Raw genomic sequence first — 6,000 nt, forward strand, 5'->3', positions numbered from 1 at the left:
GGAGCGGGGCCTTACATCACCGCCCCGCGCGGCTTGGAATGGCGGCGGGTCTCTGCGAGCGCCCGCCGGGGGCTCTAACATCTAGAACCCGGTGTGCGACCTTGCATCACCCGGCGTGGCTTTAATGGCCACGGGACAATCGCCATCGCCCGCCGGGGGCTTTGACTTTGACTCTGACATCGGGGGGGAGAGTGCAGTGGAGAGAGAAGTTTTTTTGGCCTTCCATCACAGCAATGTGATGGATGTTTATGTAAATTATGTTGTGTCTTGGGTCTATTTGTTTGTAATGTATGGCTGCAGAAACGGCATTTCGTTTGGACCTCAAGGGGTCCAAATGACAATAAATTGAATTGTATTGTATTGTATTTGTATAACATGTGTAAGTGAGGGCACCACTGCTGGGGGAAGGAACAAAGGAGGACCCAACATGGGGGGGGGGGGGGGGGGACGACCGCTGTGAGAGGAGGGGGAAAACAAAGGAGGACCTGGCACGGGGGTACTTTGTAAGTGCCCTTTATGGGCAACTATTAACATACCTTGGGTATGCAAGCAAAGAATTTTAGTGTGACCTGTCATATGTGACAATAAAGTATTCAATTCAAATTAGAGAATTCAATGTTCTACCTGCTACCTTCAGGTAGAAGGTACAGGAGCCTGAAGACTGCAACAACCAGGTTCAGGAATAGCTACTTCCCCACAGCCATCGGGCTATTAAACCTGGCTCGGGCAAAACTTTGATTATTAATAACCAATTATCTGTTTGCACGTAATCATTTTATTTATTCATGTGTGTATATATTATATTATAGCATATGGACATTGATCGGTTTTGTAGTAAATGCCTACTATGTTCTGTGTGCTGAAGCAAAGCAAGAATTTAATTGTCCTATCAGGGACACATGACAATAAACTCACTTGAACTCATACTGCTGGTTTGTAAGTTACCCAAGCAAAATGTTGTGCCTCCACTTTGCATGTGGCCTCACTCTGGCAATGGAGGAGGCACGGGATATAAAGGTCTGTATGGGAAAGGGAAGTTAAAATGCTTAGCAACCTGGAGATCCAGTAGGCCTTGGCAGACCTAGCATAGGGATTCAGTGGGTGAGGCAGCATCTATGGAGCTCCATAGATGCTGCCTCACCCGCTGAGTTTCTCCAGCATTTTTGTCTACCTTCAATTTTTCCAACATTTGCAGTTATTTCTTAAACAGGGATTCAGCGAAATAGTTGCCGAGTCTACGCTTGGTCTTGCTAAAGGAGCTCACATTGAGAATACCAGATGCAGTAGATTAATTTAGAGAATCCATCGTGGTGAGCCTCACATTAGTGCTATGGAAACTATAGGGGAGGTAGGATTCAGGATAAGAATTACTCCCCAGCTGGAGGAGAATGGGTCAATTAAGGACAGTCAGCATGAGTTTGTACACAGCAGGTCATGTCTCATTAACTTAGGTTTTTTGAGGAGTTGACACAGGCGATCGATGAGGGTAGGGTGTTAGATGTTGTCTACATGGATATTTGTTTGATAATGTCCCCAATAGTAGGCTGAAATTCCCTCATGGCAGACCGATCCAGAAGTGTTCTTGCACTGCACTGCTTCCTCTAGGTTATACAAATTAAAAATGTTTTCCTGCAGTTCAATATTGTTGCAAAGTAACATTAGAACTGATTGTATTTATGAAAACAACATTAAAATACTGCACATCATTACATTGTCCTATTTTGTAAATCCTGGCCAAAATAGAGCTAAAATAAAGCAAAACATTTATGCATCTACAAGGCCTGTTAGCCTTTTTCTGTGAGAAGCCTCAAGCTGCAAGCTGGTGCCAGGAAGTCTAAGTCCCAGATCAATACATCAGATAAGGATGGTCCAGCTGTCCTCGCAATTGATAATATGTATGAGGACTCTAAGGTGTTGTAGATGGGGTGAGATTTAATAAGTTATTCTTTTTCTCACTCCTTTTCGAGCTTGTACAGACACAGAGTTGGACATTGGAACTTTGATTTTGTTCTTCTCATTGCTTTGTAAATATTGATTGTAATGTCCAATTGTTTGATAATTTCGATTTTGTTAATATTAATGTCGTTAATGTCTTTACTTGTTCGGAATAAATAAATAAATAAATAAAATAAAATAAATAAATGTGTTTGATTGAATTACTGCAAAGGGATTGTAAATGTTGCAAGACAGTTGCCCTGCTGTTTGGTGATTGGCCGAAGTGTGAAGCCCTGGCTGAATTGTTTGTACTGCCAGGGTAAATGTTGCATTATTCAGTTAACTGACTTCCTTCCAGAAGCTTCTGGACAAACATTGTTTGGGACTCTTTGTAATTGGGTTGTGGGACTGACTGTCAATAATGTTTTAATGTAATCAATATGTGTAATTGGCTTGTTAGGTGAACCACCGCTATGTAGTTCGGCCCCTCATGGTTCGTTGACCTATAAAAGGTGGCCCCCATTTGGAACGATGTCGATCTTCTGGAAGGGCGCTTGGGACTTTTGGTAGTGTCTGCTTGCACGAGGCTGAAGGGCTTGGCCAGGCAGAGACAAGGATCGAACCCGTGGTAGTTTTGGTATCGTATAGGGGGATTGTTGTTTGTTCAAAAATAAAGTTTAGTTGTTCCAGTGCTTGACTCAATGTTTTTACTGAACTAGACTAAGGGCGGGGGCGGGGCGGGGGGGGGAGCTTTAGGAGCATATTTACATTTTCATCATTGTGGACATTCATGGAGACATTATGCCCAGGATATTTTGATTTAAGCAGTGAAATCAGAGGTTGTTCCAGTCTTCTAAAACTATACAACCTTGAGAACAGACAGCATGTAGGTCTGAACATACTTTTATAAATTACTTTAGAATACCAGTATATACAAAAATAAAGGTATTCAGTTCACCCTTTTGCAAATATCTGATGTAATTCTACCATTGTAAAATCTCTCAAATCCAGCTAGTATAATATGAAATATTATGAGTTCATTTATAGAATGTTGCACTTAATGAAATTCCATATATGATAGTGTGTTAATTCAAGAGGTGTTAACAAAGAAAGTTAAGAAAACCCGATCCAGTAATATGATACCATCTGTATTTATTCTCAAAATATCAATGTGCATAGATTCCAAATAGACTACAAAAGTGGAAATGAAAGTACACAAAGAAATCACTAGTTCAAAATATAAAAAATAATTGGGCTACAAGATTCAAATGCAAAATTAGGTCTAAATAATATCTTTCAAATAAATTGTTCAGTCTTGAAATATATCACTGGAAATACACTAATCTATTCAACTTTGGCTCAGTTGATAATTTCTTAAAGGTCGCGGGTTCAAGCCGCAGTCCAAAGATGTAAGTACAAAAATTTACAACAGTATTCGAATATATTACAAGGTGTTACCACTATTTTAGATGAGGTATTGAGGCCACGTCTTCTCCTAAGTGATAATATCATAAGAACAGATTAATTACCCCTAATATCTTTCACCTCAAAATCAAAATAAACTGAATTTCTGTTCATTCACAGTGCTACTCTTGAAATTTCCTGTTAAATTAGCTGCTTTGTTTCCTGCATTGCTAATGTCTATTCTGCTATTAGATTCTTTTGGAAGTACTTGGGGAAACCAAAATTGAGAGGTGCATTACAGAGCAAATCTTTCACATCAGCATCAAAAACAGAATATACATTAGTAAGATAGATGTACACAAAAAGCTGGTACAACTCAACAGGTCAGACAGCATCTCTGGGGAAAAGGAAGAGGCGATGTTTCAGGTTGAGACGGTCTGAAAAAGGGTGTCAAACCAAAACGTCACCTATTCCTTATCTCCAGAGATGCTGTCTGACCTGCTGAGTTATCCAGCTTTTTGTGTCCATCTTCGTTTTAAACCAGCATCTGCAGTTCACATTAGTAACACCATTCTCTTTCAATACGTTTTATACTTTCATAATTATCTTAATTGGTTAAGAAATTGGACCAAGAGTATGCTACTCAGCCCCTCGAATTTGGTCTGCCATTCAATGAGATTACGTCTGACCTGACCTTTCACCACCCCCTTACACCCTTAAATAGCAGCTCCTATTTTATAAACAGCGACCACTATTTCTAGATATTCCAAGATGAGGAATTATCTCGCCATATCAACTGATCAAGGTTCCACAGGTTCAATCAAATCATTTTGCACTCTTTTCACTCTAGCAGATAGATTTTTAGCCCTTGCAACCTTTGCTCCTAAAACAGGTATCAATTCCAGAATGGCTCTATTGATTTCCCAAGAAAAGTTTGAACTCTGAGAGCTCCAATATTAAAATTTTACAATAACATTTTGGAATAGTTATGAAAATGATGTAATTACTATTAGCCCACAGTCCTGAAGAGTAACTAACAACACAACAGAAACAGTGTTAGTGTTACATCAATGCACATTTTGGATTTCCAGCACCTGCCTTCTTTTAAATTTCCAATAGCCTTAAAGCTACTGTATTTCAGGTCAGGATTTGATGCTAATTTTAGCCTCTTTTAGACAAAATATCCATGGCCGAAAGTCATAAAACACAAAAAAATTAAATATTTATTGAGAATTTATCACTGTGGAATAAACACTTAGTGCTGCTGAAGACATTTGAAGCACTTTGCAACCTTTTTTGAGCTTTAGTCACTGCCATAAAAATGCAGCAGCCAATTTATATCTGAATAGAAAATTCATATTCAGGGAAGTTTTTGATTGTAATGGTGTTCAGGTCAAGTTTATTGTTACATGCCCATGGACGGTATGGTTCAGATACAATGAACTTCCCGCATGAGGGAGGAAAATGTATTCAATAGTTTTGACTGGTACTTTGAGATCTCTTTGCAGACGCAAGAACAGGCAGGTAGGACTTAATTGACTATTACATTAGAAAGACAATGTGCTGTATTGTCAATCTAGATTACATAGTTAAACCCGCTTTGGGGCTTGAACTTCCCATCAAAGTGGAAAGGATGCTACCTAGTAAAGCGAATTAAAACTTTTAAAAGGAAAATCAAATTCCTCTGTAGTAAGTTTTATTTGTGATAGATACTAAAATGTCTTTCAATTTCTTAATAAAGTAACTGAGCCATTCTCCAAGATTTGGCCATTTGCTCCAGGTTATAAGTGTTCTTAAAAAATAAAGATCCACAATTGTTTACATGTCTCAAAACTCTACGGAATACAGCAATTACTCATTTAATTTTAAAGCAAAATCAATATGCATACATACTTCTGCCAACAAAGACCATCATAAATTATTTGTTCCTGAAATAAAATGGAATATTATGGCGAGTGAGAAATTGAGAAACACTTAATTTTGCATAGATCAAATATTTTTTTATTATCATCGTTGTCGATACCTTTGGCAGCACAGGGTTTAAAGAAAAAAATGGACATAGATAACCCTAACAAGAATTTGTTTCTTTCTGTTCTCCATGAAATATTTTTACAAGAAACCCAAGTATTTGTGCCTGAATGTTAATTAATGATTTTGTATTCAAGAATATGAAACTAAATAAATTAGAATAGCTATGGCAAGGAAGATTTTACAGGTACAAAGCTGAAGTTAAGAAGTGAAGATAAGTCTTTTGCACAGAGCACATCTCTTGTTTGACAAAAATGTATCATAAAGATTTCATATTTGATGTACCGGAAATCTCAAGTACATTCAATGACTTGAATGTACTTAAGAATTAAAAACTATAAATCAACAAATGTTCTTTACTATGTGGGCTGCTAATTTATGGTAAAACACATTAGAAACATTATTCTAAATTTGATGGATTTCTTTCAGATAACAGTAATAAAATCTAAATGAGTTGTGCATGATGTTGGTGCAACATGCTTTGGAAGATCAAGCGATTTTGGACCAATACTTTTCATTCTTTACCATTGCATTTCTTATATTTATGGAATGAAATTGGTTACTACAATTGATCAGGAGTTCTGCTATTCCTATATAAAAAAAAACACTGGAATAGTTGATGATGGATACGAT

This window comes from Amblyraja radiata, chromosome 6 (genome assembly GCF_010909765.2).
Source record: "Amblyraja radiata isolate CabotCenter1 chromosome 6, sAmbRad1.1.pri, whole genome shotgun sequence".
Taxonomy (NCBI): domain Eukaryota; kingdom Metazoa; phylum Chordata; class Chondrichthyes; order Rajiformes; family Rajidae; genus Amblyraja; species Amblyraja radiata.